The following is a 22,039-nucleotide window of genomic DNA, read 5'->3' as shown; positions in this document are numbered from 1 at the left end:
TTTAACTGTGGTGTGATAAAGTGGTGGTTGAACGGTTGTTGTTTCAATTTCACTCAGAAAAGAAACTGCATTCTATTCTGTTCTGATCCATCCGTGTTGCTGGAGCTGTAGGTTAATATGTCTTCCTGTCAGCCGCCACTTGTCCAGTAACAAAGAGCCTGAAGTCTCCCCTCATTAGTTACCATGCAAACCAGATCACTATTGATGTTTCTTAACAAACTGCCACCTTGTCAGTTCGATTTCCTGTTAACTCACTCTAGACAACGAAAATCAACATCCAGCAATTAGTTTTGTGCCCCCAAGATCGGACTGCAGGCTCGGACACGGTGCAGGTATTCATTAGGCTAAATGGGGCCCATCTGGTCCGCTATCCATTGGTCCAGTGTTGTCACTCGTCTAATTGGACGTAATGGCCCTTGAGGGCCGGCTCTGAAGACATCTGCCAGGGGGATACTTTACTTTCCTTTGGGCTGTTCAATCCCAGTTTACGAACTGTGCGTTCCCCCATTGAGGATTCCACATCGGGAACATGAAACTGAATCAATCTGCTAATGTATGGATAGAGCTTACAGTACGGCAGTAGAAGAAGAAACTCTTGTTGTTATTATTCTATGTCAAACTGACAACATAACGATGCTGATAATGAAATGGGAAAAGATTAATAGAAGTCAGTTCCATGCTTTAATAAAGCAAATAAATGGAAATCAGTGAAACGCCACTATTTTTACAAAATAAAAGAAATGCTTCAGAAACAGATAAGATCTACTGGAATTGATACATTTGATAAAAATAATAAACTTTTTTTGACAGGTTTTAAGTGATTTAAAACATCTGTTACCAATTTTGCTAGCCTCCAGTGATGAGGTGACTGCTGAAGTATTTTATTCAGTTATTGGTTGTTGTCGTCAACCATTAGATTTAGTAGTTCTTAGTAGTTTAAAGCGGCCATTGTGTTTTTCTCATTCAAAATTAATCCTTCAACACGATGAAACAATCTGGATCATGAAGATTACTTAAAGTTACAGCAATCCTTAAGATTGATGCCACTTTAATTTTACATATCAGAATGTTTCCCAACATATCGAGCTACTTCTTCAAGCCACAGTGTACGATATGACTAAGCTAGTGTGCGATGTCAATGACGTTTCATTTGGATCACCAAGCGTGGCCCCCCCCGCCACAGACTAGATCTCGTCTCCGTGCCCAAATCCTTCTCTGCAGCCCGGGAAGGGATTTCTCTGTGTGACGGCGTAATATTCGTGACATGCCTCTCTCGTCGTGTCATGTTCTCTCTCATTATGGCACTGCAGCGGAGATGACAAGGTACAAGAGCCGAGACCTTTCTTTACCCCCCATCTTTGTAGCTCCCGCTTCCTTTTCAAGCAGACTGAAAGGATCGGTGAAACGCAAAGCGACATGAGAGCAAAATAACGAAGAACACACTGTGCGAACTAATGGAAATCAGTCACAAGTACGACTTCCTTTTTTCGCCTTCAAATAAGAGTTGGACCGGTCATATGCCTGAGCTCTTATTGTTGTTCTAGAAGTTTGACACTTTTTAATAGAAAAGCTTAAGGTGCTACCAGCTGAATTACAGCATTTTTACACCCATTTAGCCATTTTCCTTGCTTTTCATGTCTTATTTTCTGCTTTCAGTCATCTCTCTGCTGCTCTTACAATAACACTATCAGCCTCCTTCTGTCACAAATACAAATGGCCTCAGCAGAGGGGGAGAGCAAAACATTTGATAGACTAAACAGGCTGCGAGCACAAACTCAGACTACAGTACCGCTGCATTAATTGCCATTAGCTGGTGGCTGTTTTTTTTTTCTTTCCTTTTTTTTTTTTTAAAGCTCTCAGCAGCAAAGGTGACTAATTTCTGCCACCACCATTCCACCCACACACATCAACCCACACCCAGACACACTGCCATTTCCATTACTGTGGCTGAGGGTCGATTGCATGCGGCGGGTCGATGCAGGCCGTGGATGCCGGCCAAAAGTGCCTTTTTAACCCTCTTTTAGAGCAGCTAACCGGTCACAGTGTGCACCTCTTTAACAGTATATGCTGAGAAAATGACAAAAACCTCAGTGAATTTTCACTTCAAAATCTAATGTTCTTGGAATCATCAGCTTGTACCAACCAATATCAACCAATAATATCTAAGGTTATGTAAGGTTGCTGGGTTTTGGCAATAATAGGACTGTACATTATTAATAATAACATTGTTCATTCAGTAGAAGAAGCAAATTGAAAGTTAACATCTACAAATATTTTATATGAAACAATATTAATAGGTATACTGTTATATCTTGTAAATCCAAATAGGTGATAGCCATGGACGGATTATGACACAATGGACCCAGACGTGTAAAATGCATCTCTTTGTGGAAATGTTTAATCTCTTTGTAGTTCTTCTCCCTCTCTTTGTGTCTTTCGTGTTTCTTGTAGTTTTTCCAGCATCTCTACCACATCAATTTGTGGTACTTTTACCTCGCTTTGTGGTTGTTTTACATCTCTTGTGGTTATTTTATGTCTCTTTGTGGTCATTTGATTAAGTTGCAACAGCTTCCTACTTTTCAACGCTTCATGGTGTCCGGTCCAGTTGACCCATTCCCTAATCCATCATGATAATAGTAAGGGGGGGTCAATCCGATTTAAGGGAGGGCCTGTATCACCCCACTCTGTTCCGCCCCTGGCTGGGACACTCGTCTCTAATCTGGCTGCTTTTTTTTTCTTCTTTTTTTTAAATTCTCCCTCGTCTAAATTTCTCCTTTCGGTTGTGTCTCGTTCTTTGTGTCGAATTCAAATGGCAAAAAAAGGGATTGGAATATTGAAAGAATGAGGGCATCGTATTTGTCATGGTGGAGTCGACATACAGTACAATACCACAGCTGAATAAACCTCTCAGCGATTTGAAACAATCAGCTGGGAGCCAACCCTTCCATAAAACCCAAAACACTGAACACAGAAGTGGCTTTATTAACTCTTTTGAAAAACAACTTTCTTTAAAAAAAGAAAATGTCATTCCCATTATCACACACCATAAAGTACTTAACAAGCATAAAGGATAAAAGTTTAAGTCCAACCAAAAACACATTTAGTCGTCCCTTTAAGTGTTCTAAAAGAATGTCAACATTTATTTAATTCAAAATATATTTTTTGTTTTCATATTTTAATGGCTTTGCCTTTTAGAAAAAGTGTGTAATATACTATAAGCAATCTCAAACAATGGATTCCTAGTGAGGCAACAAAATAAATTACATTTTTTCATGCATTCATGAACTTGACAGAACAAACTAACGACCATAAACCATGACTAACAGTCAATTAGGCAGCTCTGTGCCATTTCATTTTGTGCTGTGACATCAGATGAAACAGTTTCGACAGCTTTTGTCTTTTATTTTTCATTTCCTGCTTTTGTTTGTTGCCGTTATTGCTCTGCCTTTCTCTATGGCAACAGGCTCACCTTGATATACACAACTCAGACATGGCCAGCACCGAGTAGATGATATACTGCATTCCTAGATACCCGTAGATTCTTGGATGGGATTTTATCCAGGATTGAGAAAAAAAACTCTCAATATGTTGATCGGGGTGGATTTCCATTATGGTGATAATCCTAAATATCTTCAAGATAGACTTGAAAAAGCTGTCTAGTACATACATATTGTATACATGCAACCATTTTGAATTGCCACTGCAATAGTACTCAAAAAAGGGTTTAATATCAGTAATACTGATACTTTAGATATTGATCTGCTCACTCCCAACTGAAGGAGAGGAGAGAACTGTTGGCGAAGTCCATTTATAGCCGTTGTGAAGAAACTCCTCTTTGTGCATTATGAGCTCACAGTGTGGCCTTTAAATGAAGCTGTAACGCAAGTTTACTCGCAGATCAAACATTAATCAAGCCGTAATGAATGACTCATGTACTGCAGCGTCTCAGACGGCAGCAGCACCAGCACCACCCGTCCTCCGCTCCTAACACAAGAACAGGCTTCGGCACTTCCATTTGCAACAATCATTATTTCAGCCATTAGCTTCTGTATTAGCTACCGGAGGCATTTCTAAATCAGCTGCGTATAGATTTACACACACAGACGCACACACACACACACACCAAGTCCATTAGGGCCCTACACAAAATCAAGCAGGAAATACAAACCCTTGTGCTCCATCACTGAAAATGAATATATGCAAAACAATTAGCTGCCCTGGCTTTTAAAACATCAATCCCACAATAGTCCTGAATTAAGAAATGCGATACAGGAGACGGGATGTGATGTCAACAGGTAAGAGGAGATGGCAAGGGCGGCGAATGAAGACACTCAAGGTCGGCCTTTTCTCGCAGAACACTTGGCTTTTATTTTGAAAGTATAACCATTTTTTTATGCGTTTCTCTTGGCAAATTATAGCTATAAATTAAATTGAGAACTTAAGTGCGAGGATGTGCTTCCAAAGCCACAAACAAGCCAATGCTTAGTACTGTATGCACTCTAAGTGCACACATACCTGCATTTCATTTCAGCTCGGCTCTTGCGAGACGCCGCTCTCGCCAGATATTCCTGACACTCTGTTGCCGAGCGATGTGAGGAAACTCCCGCAAGGCATCGCTTTCTCCTTTTTGTCTGTCTTCTCATCTCTGTATCTTTTCTCCCTCTCAGGACATAAAAGTGGTACCTTCGCTTTCAGGCAACTCTTAGAAAGCCTGTTAGCTATCTGACTAGAGACAGCCGAGTCAAACGGAGAGAGAGGAGAAGAGAAGGATCCAGAATAAATGAACTTCAGAGACTGTCGGCATCGCGGGGAAAAGACGAGGGGGGAAAGCGAGCGCTGAAGTCAGACACGGAGAGCCTGCGGGAGAGAGGGAGGCTAAAATAAGACGGAGGAGGGGGTGTTAGATGGTGAGAGGAAGACAGACAGACAGAGCCGTCTCGTCGTCTATCCTCACCTTTCAACCTCAGCTTCACTGCTCACAGTTTTATTCTTTTTCAATATTTAGTTTGTTTCTGTTGCCATTTAAAAAAAAGATTTGATCCAAACAGCTACAGCAGAATAGCCGTTATCATTATCTATATTAAGCTCTGAGAGGCCTTGGCAGTTCTCAATCTATAACATCATTGTAAAGTGCTACAGGAAGGAAAAGTTGGCACACCAGGATCTGCTGTCAATTGATTGACTTAAATCGTTAAGTTGTAAGACTTTTGTTGCTTTTGGGGCAGCTTGTAAGAGTGCACTCGTACCAAGAATACTTGAGGGGCTTCATTCAGTCTGTTTTTGGAACTATTTCAAACAGAAGAAAGTACTTCCTGGTAAAAGCTGTTGATTTTTTAGGGACAGAAATGTCTTTCAGTAGGTCACATTGGTCCAGGCTGAAGCGTCTCACCAGTGAATGGATTGCCAGGAAAATTTGGACTCAACAGTCATGGTCCCCAGAGGATAAATCCTACTGACTTGGGTGATCCTGACTTTTCAACTAACAGGTACAAGTTTTGACTAAGGTGAAGTATCCCAACATTACGTAACAAAAAAAAATGTGTACAGACATTCATGGACCACCATGAGGTTGACATTGGTTTTCAGAAAAACATTGGGTTAACTATTGGATGGATTGACATGAACATTGGTACAGACATTCATGTTCTCCTGAGGATGAATCCTTTGACTTTTCATCTACAGCCTTGCTCAGGTCAAAGTTCCACAAATCCAGTGATGATAGATAGATGGATGGATGGATGGACTCATAAACAACAACAACAACAACAATAGCATGTGATTTCCATGGGTTATTTTGCATTTTATTGTTGGCAACGACTAACCAAAAAAAAAAAAAAAAAAGTTATAAACCAATCAAACCCAACAGCTGTGCTGTTAGAGTATTGGGGATATAAATAGCCCACCTGGGTGAACCATTAAGAACCGCTGGATCATAAACTAATGTTGTCTACAGAGGCAAGCAGCTCAGATGGCAAGAAAAGGGGAAAAAAACAGACTTTAGCTTCAAGCTAAAAAAAACTGCTGCTGTCAGAAGGGCTGGAACACACACAACTGCACCTTTGCTGCAGTTTGCACTTGCTGAAATCATCAATTTAAACAGTAACTTACAGAGCGGGGTTTCCATTAAAGGACAGTTAATATTCCTCTGCCACTGTGAGTGTTAAACCTATTTACTAGAGAGTCCTCTATCTTTTGTGGAATTACACTCCATTACAGTCGGTAGGAGGATGTTGGAGACATTTTACCACCGTTTCCTGTCTTCTGGTGTCGTGACGGATTAGACAGGAACGTTTCGCTAATACAACTTCTAACTGATTCATGAACATCTTAGTCAGCACCCCCCCCCCCACACACACACACACACAAAACCTTCTTACATACATTCAGACTGCCTTTCCACAGCCCCGAGAAGCAGAATGTGAAGCACAATGCAGACAAAGACAAAGTTAGTAATTAGCGAGGAGTGCGAAGGCGGGTAAAAGTGGCTGCGCTAGTCAGGTTAGCATATGCCTGTAATTCCCTTTCCCTTTACTTTTATTCCCTGTACAACACTGTTGTGATGATGCAGCCGTTCTGCAAGCTGAGAATTATCTTCCTTCTTTATGTTTTCAGTATCACAGCGACAAAAATAACTCAAATACAGTATACCTCGCTAAGTACAGTTTTTGTAGTCCTATGAAGTGGTAATTTTTCATGAGCAAAATCCTTGACTCTAGTTTTTCCACACACACACACACACACACACACACACACACACACACACACACACACACACACACACACACACACACACACACACACACACACACACACACACACACACACCCGGTTGCTGTTATTAATCACAGGAATGTTCAAATTGCTGTTAAATTGTCCGTGATGGAAAGTAAACCTTGAGGCAGGCGCGGCGCTGAATTTAAGCTGCGTGCTTCTTACCTATTAGGAAGTGGTGTGTGTGTGTGCGTGTGTGTGTGCGTGTGTGTGTGTGTGATTCAGGTGTCATTTTCATGGCTGGTTCATGCCCTTTAGGGTGTTTTCGGGTGACAGAGAGAGATCCTATCTTTGATACCTCAGCATGCCCGGAATCCTTTCCCTGAAGCCTAAGCTGGTTGGTTCACACACACATGCAGAAGCTCAGTTATTAACATCACATCGGAAATGGCTTGTAGAGCTACTTATTGGATGGAGTATTTCAGCATCTCTCAGCTACATGTCCTAGCTCATTGTTTTGGTTTGGAAACAAGGCGTGCCCGTCGACAGTACCATAAACTACAGTACACACTGTTGGTTTGGCACCAACAAAAAGTATGCAGAATTAGCATTAGCAGTTCCTAATGCACCCATAGTTGTAGAGACAACCATCACGGTTAACTTTGATACTGAAGAAAAATTAAAAACGTGAAGATTCACTCTTTCTGGGTTCAGGCATGACACACCAGAAAGATCATAGCACATATATATATATATATTTATGTATTTTTAGTTTGAGCCAACAAATCAACGAAGAGTAAGCAAAGTCATAGGCAAGAATGTACTCATGCTCATAGCAACTCAATAATCTGATTTATTTTCATCTGTTTTTAAATATCCCACTGTAATGGAAAGTTAATTTTCCTTCAATAACTCATATAATTTGGGGTCCTTACATACTTTCTTTGAGGAAGCCAAGGCTCCAGAGAGTGACCTTTTAGGGCCCACATGCGACCAAAAATCAGTGAAATAAATTGCAGTTTTATTCATCAGGACCATTCAGGACATTTCATCATTCAGCATCACTGATAATTAACAAATGGAGGAGGAAAAACATCGGGTCTGTAGTCGTGAGGATACCTGGATGGAGAAAGGAATGAAGATACAGATTTCTTAGTTGATTTGTAGCTCAATTTGTTTGACATTAACAGCAATCACTAGTCCCAAGTACTCACCCTGGAAGAGGATCTCCCCAACCTAAACCTTGACAGAAATAACAAAAATATTATTATTATTATTGTATTACAAAACATTTCATATTTAAACTAATCTGTACTTGGTGATAGTCTTTTGTGTCTTTATTGTTTTAATTATGTCCAAGATAAAAATGACATTACGTCAACACAATATTACACTGGCAAATCTATGTAGCATTCTTCTTTAATATTCAATACATTATTAAATAAAAAAAAAACATCAAATTCTCAATTCACAGAAAGTTCATGAGCGCATACAAAACAATGGCCTTCACAATATGAACCGTGTATTATAAAAAAAACTTTCTATGGGTGGGAGAAGACAAATGAATTCACAAAATAATCAGGATTCTTATCTACAATGAATCATAAGCGAATCACATTTCCTTTTCTGAGTATTTTATCAAAGAATCATTTCTAAATCAAACAAATGTACCTGACAGTCGAGGGTCACTCGTGAGGAGACGCCGTGGAGCGCTCTCAGCCATGAGTACGACCATTGTCAACACCAGAAAGATCATAGCACACTTCATCCTGAAAACCAAAACATTTCGTTTCATCTCTTGATTGTCTCTTTTAAATACATGAATCCATCCAGCAGTATACCAGGGATCAAGTATTTATATTCAGTGTTTTGCTCATCACAAATCCCAAAGACTTGAAATGAAGTGGGAACAAAAAGGGTTTTTTTACCTGATTGAGAGTCTGAGCCAACAAATCAATGGAGAGTAAGCAAAGTCAGATGTACCGGTGATGTGGATCTCTGTAATGTAAAGGAGTTGTGTCTATTTATAGGCAAGAATGGACTTGTGGTCATTGCAACATTGTTCGTGTCATGGTATTTTGCAATGTAAAACTCTCCAACACGATGATAACACAATTTCAACACAGTAAATGATTTGACATATTTGTTTTGAAACATCCCACTCTAACGGCAAGTTTATTTTCCTTTCAAAAACTTCAGGATGGGGTCCTTACATACCGTGGGGTCCTTACAAACCGTGGGGTCCTTACATACCGTGGGGTCCTTACATACTGTGGGGTCCTTACATACTGTGGGTCATTACGTACCGTGGGGTCCTTACATACTGTGGGGTCCTTACATACTGTGGGGTCCTTGCATAGGGTCAGGTCCTGACGTACTGTGGGGTCCTCAGATAGGGTAGGGTCCTACATACCATGGGGTCTTCACCAGGGTTGGAATGTCATCATTTTAGGGGAAAGACCATTTTGTCTTCACTTTCATTTTTGGGAGGAGAGGGGCACTAAGGCCACATGACAGGGCACATGCATTATGTGGATGTCTTTCATCCACATAAGCCAATAAGTCACTGTCGGCCTTTTCTCGGTCAAGAAGGCACCAAATTTGAAATGTTTGAAAATGCTTAAACCGTCCCAAGCCTAACGCTTTGTTTTCATTCACGTAAGGTGAAGAAGAGAGCAAAGTGAGCAGTGTGAGATCGGCAGGGGAATGTGAACCTCTTTTAGAAGGGCAAAGGCTCATCCATTTTCTCAGTCTCAGTTTTGAATTTAAGAACCTTGTATTGTTCATTGTATTTTTGCTGAATCAAGTTCTCCAGGTGCACGACAAATTATTGATCTATCTCAGAGGCTAATCCCACTACTACAAATTCAAGGAGATAGTGATTAGACTAAAGATCCTCCATGAGGAGACAATGTCCTCAAACAAAATGTTTCAAAAGGCCAATTTCACTTTTTTTTCTTAATACATTGCTATTTCTGCAATTAAGTCATTTGACTATTACAAGTCTTCAGCATTAATGGGTAGGGTTGCGAATTTTCATGTCATAAAACAATAGTCAGGTTTACTGTATGGACACTGAAATAGGTTGTTCCCATAATTGTTCTTCCGGTCCATATTGGTGAGTAAAAGATCCCTTCCTGAAGTGATTTTAATGGAAAAGGTGACTCTCATTCTTATACTTTTGAATGAAATATATTCCACAGTTTATCTGATGTTAATATGATGCTTCAGCACAAACACATAAATTAGTTTAGTTAAGTTAAAGTAGCTGCATTACGATATATTTGAATGAAAAACAACATTCTTCGGCAGCAAGTTGAATGACTTTTAACTTTGGAACACTTGGTAACTAAGAGTGCTCCAATCCAGATTTTTGCGACTGATCACCAAATACTGGAAATATCATCGGCCGATCCAGTTGGCACAGCTCTCCACATCCCCTTCAGTAATTACTCCAACTTTATATAAGTCACATAATGTGTTTATCGTCAATTCTTGACTTTGTATTGAGGAGAAGGAAAACTGAATATTTGCATTTCACCTTTCCCAAATATTGACCTTCGGTGCACATAGGGTTAAATATGTCAAGTCAAACTTTACTGCAGCCAATGCCCTGAACCTTTCAGTTGAGCATTTTTCGGCAATGGGAGTCAGTTGAGTAGATGTTTCTAGAAAAAGAAGAAATGCAGCTTTTTTCTTTTTTTTTTAAATCAGCGAAATGTTGTGAAACCAGTGTGACTAAGGTTTTTGAGAATAGCAGTGAAGGGAAATGGTCAACACCCTCACCATTATGCTTAGGAAGATGTAACATAGCAACCGAGCTGGATGATGAAAGTGTGCAGATCTTATCAGATGTCAAGTCACTGTGGCGAAACATTTATCAGCCATCGACACGTTGATGCTGATGAACAGTTTGACGCACACCGCCTCGCAAGTGAACGAGAAACGCTGAGGACTCTCTGTGCAGTACACTTCAAAGAGTGTGGCCACACCTAAGTTCCAACAGCGTAGTCATACACCATCGCACTCTCATCAAACTTGAAGGAGTGAGGCCCTGTAGCTTAAGTTGCTCTTTCTGGTGTGTGCATGCGTTTAAATGGTTTTGTTCCTCACAACGGACTAAAGGCTTTCATGCTCACACTCTGTTGTTGTGCATCAACAGCCGATCAAGGTGCATGTAAAAGAAGGGATATATATATATACATACACACATACTGTATATTAATGTTAAGGATATTTGGCTTTCAGGTGAAATTTCAGGATGAACCTAAAATGCACTATAACCTTTACAGGTGAACTTAATTGAACCTTCTCTTAACTGTTGAATGCACATGTCCAACTGTTCAATGTTTCAGTACTTGGAGTACTTAGTACTACCAAGGAGCTGAACAGCAAAATTCAAAACAGGTTTTTGATCCTTGAATCGTCCAATCAATGTCCTGGTTCAATTAGAATTGGTATTTAAACAGTCCTCTTCGTCATGCTGTTGATATTTTTACATCATGAGACCAAGAAGACACCTAACAAATTGATCAACAGTACCTCGCCATTGTGAGGCTTCAAACAGGATGTTGTCAGAGCTTAGAGTGTCACAGAGTGTCATCAGCAGGTTGCAACAGAGACACAGAGAGACTGGAAGAGTCCCAGAAAGGCAGAGAAGAGGACGTCCTTTGGCGTCCACTTCTCTGCTCTCCACTGTTACTGGCTTTTGTTTCAATATGTTGTTTGAGATGAGGAAATTACCATTGCATGCTTCTACTTAAATGTCCTACTTTCATGATATAATATCACTGTAATGTGAACTCTTTACATTTTCCATAAATTTCACCCGAAAGCCAAATATCCCTAACTTTTTGTTTTGTGTGTGTGTGTGTGTGTGTGTGTTTGTGAAGGCTTTATCATCTCCGAGACTCGTACTAGACAGGCGTTTCTTCGCAGAGCTCTGATTAATTCAACAATATCTGACCTCTTAATGTTCTGTTTGTTAAGCTCTCTTTCTGTTACTCTTAAACTCTTCTCATCTCCGTCTCCTTTACTGATCCTGTGTTTTTGGATAAAGGCAGACAGGTTGTTGAGCTAAACGCTCACAGTGTTTCCTCCTTTTATACCATCTATAACCCCCTTTTTTCCCCCAGACACATTTAGTACGACAGGAGGTGTTTTCCTCTTTTACTGCTAATGATTTTGTCGGTGACCTCCGTGTTGAGATGATTGCTCGCCTCGTCTTTAAGCGAGTCCGGTTCGGGGGGAATGTCTGCGACCCTGTCGTGTGCAAATCATATTTATATGCTGCTCATTTTCAAAGCAACAATATGTTTTGCGAGGAAACTTAATGGCTTCCCTGGATTAGTTTCGCTGGTGTCATTTTGCCCCAATCATTTGGTGTTTGGTTGGATGTAAAAAAGAAGGGAAAAAAGGAGAAAAAAAGGAATTTGACATTGGAGACTGGAGTGATCTGCCTCCTTAACATTGTTTATCTAGGTTATTAAAACACTTGAAAAGAGGGGAAGATGAGTTCAGCACATCGAGATATCAGGGTTTAAACGGCAGGGCTGGAAATAAAACCAGCAGAAGGACCTCGTTTGTATAGTAACACGAACACGTGTGTGTATTTCAGAGTGCGTGTGTGCCGTCAGAGTGATCCCTTACGCTCGGTTAATGTTACTCTCGTCCTTGAGATACAAATGCAAATGACAGCCAGCTCCATTTTCCCCCCAACGCACAGCTGGAGAGGCATTTTTAAAGCATCACTCTTCACCTCCTCCGTCGATCCTAAACGCACCCACTGTAAGAGTGCGTCAGGCGCCGGTGACGAGCGGCTCGCACGCATTTAAAAGTTTCCACCCCGACCCCCTCGCGCTGCAGACGGGGCGTCAGTGTTTTCTCCACGCGGGAAGGCCACAACCTTGACGTGATTTATTTACCTCTTTGCCCTGGTGGCTGCTCCTCTTGTGTCTCTTTCCCCATATAAGTGTGTGTGCGTCTCTCCCGCTCTCTTAAGGCGTTCGCAATTCCACCTCACTTTTAGAGGCATTTAAAAAGTCGGCCTGGCGAGCGGTGAGATGGCAGATCTTTACTCCGACACTGGAACAAAAAAACTGCACGAATCCTGATGGATGGTCCTGACCTCACGTTGCCGGGGGATGACGGTTAAGTGTTTGTCTGTGTGTTTGTCTGTGTGTTTGTCTGTGTGTTTGTCTGTGTGTGTGCGTGTGCACATGAGTGACCTTTTGCAGCAGCATGACAAGGCCATTGATCATGACCTGTAATTGGCCAGCATCCATGCAGACGCATTCCAGAGAAGTGTGTCTGTCTGAGTGTGTGTGTGTGGGTGTGTGAATAAATGTGAATATGTGCACGTGTTTATTCAACTTTTCATTACTGTTGCAGGCAATGAGTCGCTGCTCTTTAGACTACGTCGGAGCTAAATCCTGATTCATATCCAAGCAGAAAGGAGACTCAAGTGGCTAAGTTATCAGAATGTTACGTTGCAATATTTCTCCTGGATTAAGAAAGGCGTGACAGTGTTTCAGCCACCATTCGACCACCTTAAATACTACAGTACCTGTGAATGTTCTATGGAGTAAAAACCAGGCAAAAATTAGAGCTGCAGCAAATTTAGGACCCAGAAACAGACCTAGAATCTGACATTGCCAGGTTTTATACGAAACATTAATCATTCATGCCATTTGAAGGTTGGTGATTGGATGATTTTTCCATATATTGCCCCTGAGTAGTTGTAGGTATCCTTGCTTTCTTAACTTGAAAGTTACATTAGTGAACTCAATTAGGTTGCTAATATATAAGAAGTTTAGTTGTTTAGTTTTACTCTGTAAAATCTTTATAGGGATCTTGAAGTTCTTTCTCAATCAGGCCCCGTTCTGATTGTTAAAATAAACTCCTTCCCAAATAAATGTGAAAAATACATAACATGACAAAAAAAATGACATCGCCCTAATTAATATGATTGTGTTATTGTGGTTGTATAAATGTAATTTGTGGTGCTGTTAAACAGCCCAGATATGGACTGTGGTTCACCTTGTGTGCAGCCGGCGGGAGAGAAAACTGTATAGTGTATTTTAAGTAAGATAAGTCTCAAGACACATCTTTAACAGAAAGCTCATGTTACAAACTTGAGACAGGAAGTTTTAAAAGATGTGGGCGTTTACCAGCCAGCGAGAGTCTAATCCAGCATATTGGAAGCATGACCAAAATGGAATAAAAATCAGTTTTTTTAATCCGTCCCTTGTGAGTCCCTCCAAAAAGTGCGACTCCAAATCACCAGGAAAGAATCTGATTTCTTCTCCTGCCAGTACCTCACGTTGTCGGTACAGAAAATGGGTTGTAGATTTTCTTCCAGACGCCTGAAATAACGGCTCACAGACGGCCCTTAGATGCGGCACTGCCGATCCGGTGGAGTGTGAGAGCACAGACACAAGGCAGAGGCCGACTTCAGGCTGTTTTGTGCTGTACAAGTGTGAGCATGTAAATATGATCCCACTGCTGACACCGACACTCTCCACTTTTCCATTTTATGCCTTCCTACTTCCCTGCAGCACTTCTCGCAATTTTAAGCTGCTAAACTTCGATATCTGCGAAGCCACAGGGTCAGACTGTGCGCATACAGCTCATATCAACGTAGGTGGAAAGGCGGAGGAATCATTTAAAAAAAAAAAAAACACACATTCTCAGTTAAGACTGAATCCCGGTCTGATTCCCATTATGTGGTTTCATAACTTAAAGCCTGGGTTACACTGGAGGATAGTTGGACATTCTGGAATCAGGGATCTAAAGCTAAGTTGGCACACGATGCTCATCCGTCTGCCAGTAAAACATTTTCAGATTCAATCATAACTTAAGAAATGGAGTAAAAATAAAAGCGTCTGTTGTAGACTGCTGTGAGTGTGATGGATGAGTCAACACCGTAGAGCTAAAGAAAGTGTTCCATGTTAGATACTTTTCACCTTGGAAATCGCGTCGGAGACATGACGTGTTCGCAGTGTGTGTGTGTGTGTGTGTGTGTGTGTGTGTTATCTAGCAGGGACACACGCGATATACAGAAGTGTATTCACTTCACAGCAAAGCTAAACCCTGCATTATATCCACCAGGTTGTATTTTTAGGTGATTTAGCATTTCTTTCACATCTATCACGCAACAAGAAGGAAAATGTCAGGTAAAATCTGACCTGGTAAAAACAGTCAAAAGTAAGTGAAAACTTTGACTTCCAAAACAATGTGGTTCAGGTCTTATTCACTCAACGGAAAGTTGATTTTCAACCGCGTCCGTATCACTGCTTCGCCAGCGTAGGCATGGGACGATATGAAAAAGTTGTTGACGATTATCCTGGCCAAAATAATTGATGATCAAATAATGTATCTGGGCGCTCACAACATGTACAAAGCGACAAAAGTGGTTACTTCAGCCACGATTGATGAATCATTGTCGGTATCTACATCGAGGCAATCCCACTTGTAACTCAAATATTACATTTCAGTGTAAAATATGTCACGGAAAGGAAGCCAACAACGCTCTGAACTAAACTAAAGTCCTGAACGCTCTGAACGTTCCCTGAGCTACAACGACCGACTGAACATTGATTTCAATGAAAGGTTTCTAGTCCTGCTGATCCCACTGAGAATCAACAGTCCAGCCTGCAGCTCCATGTGCAGCCTTCAGCAGCGCATTGTTTTGGTCCTCCAAACCATCTGTCGGAGCCCTCGCGGCTCTCGGCAGGATCCTCATAGGAGTCTGTGGACAGCCGCTCCCAGCACACAAACCAATTGTACACTATCTGCTCAGAGCCAAATGGCAAAGAGCTGAAGTAAACAAGTGTTGAAGAGTCGTAAACAAGCCAAGTCATTTCCTGTGGATTTGGTTATGGTGCAAAAACAACATTGAACATTTGACTTGATAGCTGCAATATCTTCTTCCATATTAAACACAAACAAAGTGCACATATACATACAGGTATTGGATAAAAAAAAGGGCATTTTTTTCTTGTTTTCTAAAAACACTTTTAAGCCAGTACGTTACTTGTGACCACATACGAAAACAACAACAGCAACTTCTCGCTAGATTTAGGGACTTTTGGAGGTAGTGCTGCTAACTAGCTTAATCAAGAGTTTGCGACACTTGCCTGGGTATTTATGGCAGATCATTTTTCTTACATATAGTGTATTCTTGCTGATTCCTCCAATGTTACTGAAAACCTAAGTCAAATTTTAAGGCATTTGTACTTTAATTGGGTTTTTCCATTTCATGCTACTTCATACTTCTACGCCACTATAATTCTAGACTATTAATCCCTTATAGCAATATATTGTATAATAATAATCATAATTAAAAAAAGATCTCCACCTTTACCAGCTGCAACATGAAAGTACATCTTAATGCTTCAATAATCATATAACAATAATCTAGTATACATTATTCTGAAATGGGACAATCTCCACAATGCCAGGACCATGATATCAAATGGGAAGCGGCTGTTTTCATATTATAAACATGTTTATTATCAGTGGGAATCACCAGAGGCTCTGCAATACGATAATATAAATATTCCGTTCATTGCAAGTATTACAATACATTGTGATTTATAAAAAATGTAATTAGGTTCATCTCACTTTTTATTGCAGCAAAATGAGTTTGTCAGTCAAGCAGACCTACTAAACAACGCTTGTTCCTTCCAATCCCCCAGTCTTCACCTGCGTTGAGTATTTTTCTAGTTTCTACAATAAGATTGATAATTGCCGAGCGTGAATCGATACAATATTGCGACACAAAATATCAATATCCTATACTGTATTGATCCTCACCCCCTAATGTTGGTGTGCTGTATGTTTATCTATGTTTATGTTTTTACATTAAACATTCGTGTTGCATAAAGAGAGCAGCCCAATGAGTGTGTGATGGGAGTAGAGACTGAATACACACACACACACACACACACACACACACACACACACACACACACACACACACACACACACACACACACACACACACACACACACACACACACACACACACACCTGAGTTAGTAGGAGGTGATAAGAATGGAGATTAGACGATTAAACTGCTTTCTAATTCTCTAGCCCCCGAACAGAGGCCTCGGCCAATTTGCCCTCAGCGTTTACAAACGGAACGGACTTTGAACGCTCACTGAGTGTCTGAGTTTCCGATCGCCAATCAGCGTGGCACTCAGAGGGGGTTGTATCATCGCTTGAGCAGGGGAGATAAAATTGCATTATTTTGTGTGTGCGTGTGTGTGTGTGTGTGTGTGCGTTTGCTCATGCATATATGGAACAAGTGCGTGAAATGGCGTGAAATAAACAAAACCACAAGAAGGCCAGCAGCAGACGAGTTCACAGGAGACCGTGGCGATGCCTCACACACTCACATACACATGCACACAAACACACACACACACGCAAAGCAGGACTGAAAAGAGAAGTTAGTAGAAAGACAAACTGCTGTCATCGCGGCACGCGAGGCTCCGTGAGCGGGGAGAAGCCGGAGATTAGCACGTTTGCTGTCAAAACAAGCTGCAGAAATTTACCACAAAGTTTTCACGGACACGTTTTCACTTTGAGATTTGTGAATAAAAGGATTTGTGTGGCTTCTGGTTAACTTTCCGTTCTTGGCAGAAGTGTGGAGAAGTTTGTGAAGCCTGCGGCAAACGTATTTCATGGTAAGTGCACTGCAGTTATTGTTTTTGTTTTATTTTTTTAGCGGTTAGCTGGTCAGCCGGTTCTAGTTTGCACATCTTGCATAAGCCTTTGCTTTTGTCTCTTCTGTCCTCATCCTTTTCTCTCTCTTTTTTATTTCAAAAACGCTGCCGGACATGCAAGCAGCAGAGCAGCTTCTGCCATTGGTTCGACCGTCTCTTGCGGCGACAGATCTCATGTCAGCGGTCGTGCAAGTCCAACACAGAGGATACAGGAAATAGCATGTATTAAAAGATCAATCTCAGGATTTCATGAATTGATATGGGATCTTTCAAATGAAGATTGATATGAATTGGATTTTTTTTTTAATGCAGCCCCAATAGAAACTTTGGGTCAGACCCCCAGAATCAGACGGTTTGCGCTGGCTAAATGCTAGCTGCTACAGCAAGCCACTAACTGAGGGACCATCTGCCAGAGCAGCACACCCCTTACCTGGCGTCTGCAGAGAGGATGAAACGATTCTATTCAATAAACAAACTATCAAAAAGCACACGGTCCCTGCAACTCAACTTCTACATATATTCATAACAAAAGCTAGAAGATGAAGCGACACACTGTGCCTCACCGATGCTCATTAGTCTCATTTACATGTTTTATCTGCCAGTCGGGCTTCAGTGAGCTGTAAATGTCTTAGATATTCTGTAGTTGTTCTCTTCGCTCTCTTTCTTTCTTCATTGCTTTCTTTTCTGGGAACAGGATGACGGCAGGAATCAGAGGGAAACACGAGTCGAGCTGCAGAAGTAGCCGCCGAGACAAAATACCCTGCTGCTGTTTGACAGGGTGTCAAACAGCAGCAGCACACTTTGTGTGCGATGTGTGCCACAGTCAGCAGGAACAACATATGGCCCCATCAAGTCAATTACTAGAACAGGTTAGATCTGCTAACACAGCAGCACAATCACCGACAGGAATACTTCACTTTTATTAGTCGGCGTGGAGAACAGACAGAGCCCAACCTGAAACACATTGTGCTTACAATCCCCATGCAAATAAGTGAATGTTGGTCTGTTTGGATTGAAATGAGACCACATGTTTTCAGTTAACTTCCTGCTCTTGTACCATGTTTGTCAGAAACAGAGAAATTGGATGAGATCAAATTGGTAAAAAATAAATAAATAAATAAAAAACTAAGGAATTAACAGAGCATATGGTTAGATTTCTCTTTGCAATATGACTTTTGTGATTCAATCATGCCAGGACATTAGTGCCATAAAGGTTTATTCTGAGGTGGGATCTTGCTTGAACTGGGATCCCATCAGCCAGACCTGTGGTGGACCCCATGACAAACCCTAGCCCAGGAGAGCGAAGGGAAGAGAGGAAGGAACACCTCCTCTTTCAGGATTTTGCTGCTTGAAATTAAAAGCTTTTATAGGAAAATATGCCGCCTATTCTTCAATCTACTTGTTTGATTGAAGAATAGTCTCTAACCAGTCTACTAATTCTTCAACGGGGACTTTTACTGTGAAGACTTTATAGGAAATGAAACGGTTTATTCATTTGATCTGAAAATATACCATATATATATAAATAGACCATAAATGGAGCTATAAAAACTGATTGTGTAAATAAGCAACAGTTTCCTTACAAAGTTTATCCATACCAACTTTAAAGGTGATCATATGTCGATACACTGTTCACATATTTTTCTGCTGCCCCCAAGTGGGCGAAAAAAAAGTTCAGTTGTTTAAAGGGTTGAGGAGGACAGAAAAAGACTGCATAACCCTATGAAGAAATTGCTGTTGTGTCTGTTAATAAAATTGATGAAGTTTTTTCCTTTGTTTAATGCCACAGGCTGCATGGTCAGTGTGTCTGAGCTTATAGCTTATTTGTGGAGTTTATACATGTTGGCATTACTGTATGCAGCCTCAAAATGGCTTTTAATCTTTACGCCCTTGTCCTCTCAAGTCAGGAAAAATATGTTTTAAATTAAAGGTTTTAAATACATGAACCCTTTATAAATAATAGAGCTAAGGAGGTTCATCTAAACATAGCACGGCACTTACGTATTACAGTACAAATACACTTATATCACATAGAGAAGAGTAGACGGAGAAACCGTCTGTTACGACTCTGCTGTCAGGAGTCAAAGGGCCTCATTTTCACCTCACCAACACCCAAGGCAATATTAACTCTGTGTGTGTGTGTGTGTGTGTGTGTGTGTCTGTGTGTCTGTGTGTGTGTGTGTGTGTGTGTGTCTGTGTGTGGGCAGCTCCTGCCTCAGGCACATCAAACTCTCAGCATGTAAGTATGAACTAACAGGCGTCATGCAGACACACACACACACACACACGCACACACATGCGAAACATGGACACACACACGCACAAACGCGCACACACACACACGGCCCTATTTCGGTTTGATCCCAACCTTGAAATGACCCGCTCTCAACGCCGCTGTCATGCCACAAGACCGACACCGGACCTCACGCTGTGATGGGGAGAGAAGGAAGAGAGAGAGAGGAAGTGACTGAAGGAAGAGTGAGGACCAACGGAGGGAAATAATGATAACAAATGAGCCGATAACTAAATGGAGATGGAGTGAAAAGAAGAGAGCAGGAAAGGACAGGAGGGAGGAAAGGTTTGGAAGAGTGATGGACGGGAAAAAAACAGGACGTGGGTGGAGGAAAGAAAGAAGCTGGAGGAGACACGATACCAAGAGGATGATAAGGGGAAGGATGAAAGGAAAATAAAGATAGGAGTCGGAGAAGAGGAAGGAGGAATAGAAAAAAAGGGAAACAAGGTGAGGAAGAGCGTAAGAGGAAAAAAAGAGGAGGGACGGGAGGAAACAAGATAAGGTAAGAGGAACACAGAGGATGATAGGAAAGGAAAGGAAGAAAGACGGTATGGAAATTTTGGGAAACAATGAAAGTAGATGAATGAGGAGAGCAGATGAGGGGAGGACACAAGGAGAGGAATGGAGGAACGATTAGACCGGAAAGGATGATATGAGAGGAAAGGATGGAGAGGCGGAAGGAAAAAAGGTATGAAAATGAGAAAATGAACAGAAAGGTAATCGGGTGAGGAGAGGGAAGGAGGAGACTGGTGGATGAAGTGAAGGGGAGGAGGAACAAAGGAAATGAAAGGAAATGGATGGAAAGGAAGAGAAACTAAAATAACAGAGGAAAGACACATGAACAGAAAAGGAGGAGAGGTGATGAAATGGGAGGAGAGGAAAGGAAAGGAAAGGAGGAATAATGAGGGGATGGAAAAGGGAAATGAGAATAGAAGAATAGGAAGGAAAAAAGGGAAAGCGAGAGGAGACGAAAGGAAGAGAAGCAAGCAGCAGACTGCTGGGGTGTCGAGTGTGTAAGCATGTGATAAGCTACAGTTATCCAGCTCTATCTGCCCGCCGAGAGAAACAGATAAGAGTTCATCTATTCTGATCATATTCACACACACACTCACACACACACACTTTAAAAGGGGGACACTTTTGAGTGTGTGAGTCATGCATGTGTAGGGAGGGCATGTCTGTGGAGCCGATTAGTCCGTTAAATTAAGAGCTTCTGTAGTGTGACGCACTGCCGCTCTCCTGTCTGTAATAAATGCTCAAAATACTTCAAGTGTCTCCAAAATGAGATGCATTTGCTGGGGCCAACTTCCCAAATGTGAAGATTTACGGCTTTTTCTTTGTCTTTGTGATGAAGAAAAAAGGTAAATCTTGGATATTTGAGCGGTTGATCCGACAAAACCAGGAATGAAGACGTCATCCTGGCATTTGGTACTTTTTTCTTACATTTTATAGACCAAACCAACCAGTTCTCACTGCCAACTCCTCAAGTCCCGACATGGCCCCTCAGCGTCTTGAACTCTTTTTGCTGTTCAGACAATACAAGCGACAAAAGCCTCAACACGACCAAAATAGTCTGGCCTGAAGTTTGACTGAGTTAAAGTGATATTCCACCCAAAATCTTGACTAAAAGGCTGTGGGGTGTCTGTTTCACTACTGATCAGGAAACACCTCTCTGTCCCGTTCTCCAGCCCTGAAGAGGGTCATGAGACAAAATGTTTGGTAGCATTTTCCCTGAATAAAAACAAACCCCCAAAAAAGTAGGATAAACTATGTGTGTCCGCCTCTCTGGACCATCAGGATGAGGAGGCTGCCGGCAGTTCTCCAAACCATGACACTGCAGAAGTCCATAGGCCAAGAGCAGCCGGAGGGGTTTCAAGTGCAATATCACATTTTCATAATGAGAGCCAATGAGCTGTAAATCCCTGCTGACAGAGTTATGGAGCGAGAAGAGCTTATGGCGGCGATACTGAAACTATTAAGCAGCCGCCTCCCTCCGGCACACGGTGCTGTGTGTGTGTACATACACTTTATATTTTTTATATATATATGAATGTGTGTGTGTGTTTGTCAGCATTAACAAGAAACAGCTGCATGTGCCGGTTCACTGCTAAAGTCCCTTCTTGATGCTTAGATTCTCCTGGTTTACAATTTTTTTAAGGCTTTTTTTAATTAAGCTGATCCCACCTTGTCATGTGTGTGTGTGTGTGTGTGTGTGTGTGTGTGTGTGTGTGTGTGTGTGTGTGTGTGTGTGTGTGTGTGTGTGTGTGTGTGTGTACACAGGAGCAACTCTCATGATCCAAGTTTA

The 22,039-nt window shown here is 41.4% G+C and overlaps 1 protein-coding gene and 1 long non-coding RNA gene across 2 annotated transcripts in view; both read right to left on the bottom strand.

Moving 5' to 3' along the window:
• LOC311027277 (exostosin-1) overlaps positions 1-22,039 on the bottom strand; it is a 225,184-nt gene that overhangs the window by 183,334 nt on the left and 19,811 nt on the right. The gene's annotated exons all lie outside the window — the stretch shown is intronic.
• Positions 7,628-8,759, bottom strand: LOC311026833. The gene is made up of 4 exons (XR_014598529.1): positions 8,640-8,759; positions 8,383-8,480; positions 7,926-7,953; positions 7,628-7,830 (listed from the first exon to the last, which is right to left on the bottom strand). It is a non-coding gene; the product is annotated as an uncharacterized lncRNA (long non-coding RNA).

Source organism: Eutrigla gurnardus, assembly GCF_963514095.1.
Source record: "Eutrigla gurnardus genome assembly, chromosome: 16".
In the NCBI taxonomy this organism is placed as follows: Eukaryota; Metazoa; Chordata; class Actinopteri; order Perciformes; family Triglidae; genus Eutrigla; species Eutrigla gurnardus.
The sequence above is the reverse complement of the archived record's forward strand: the minus strand, read 5'-3'. Positions and strand labels throughout refer to the sequence as shown.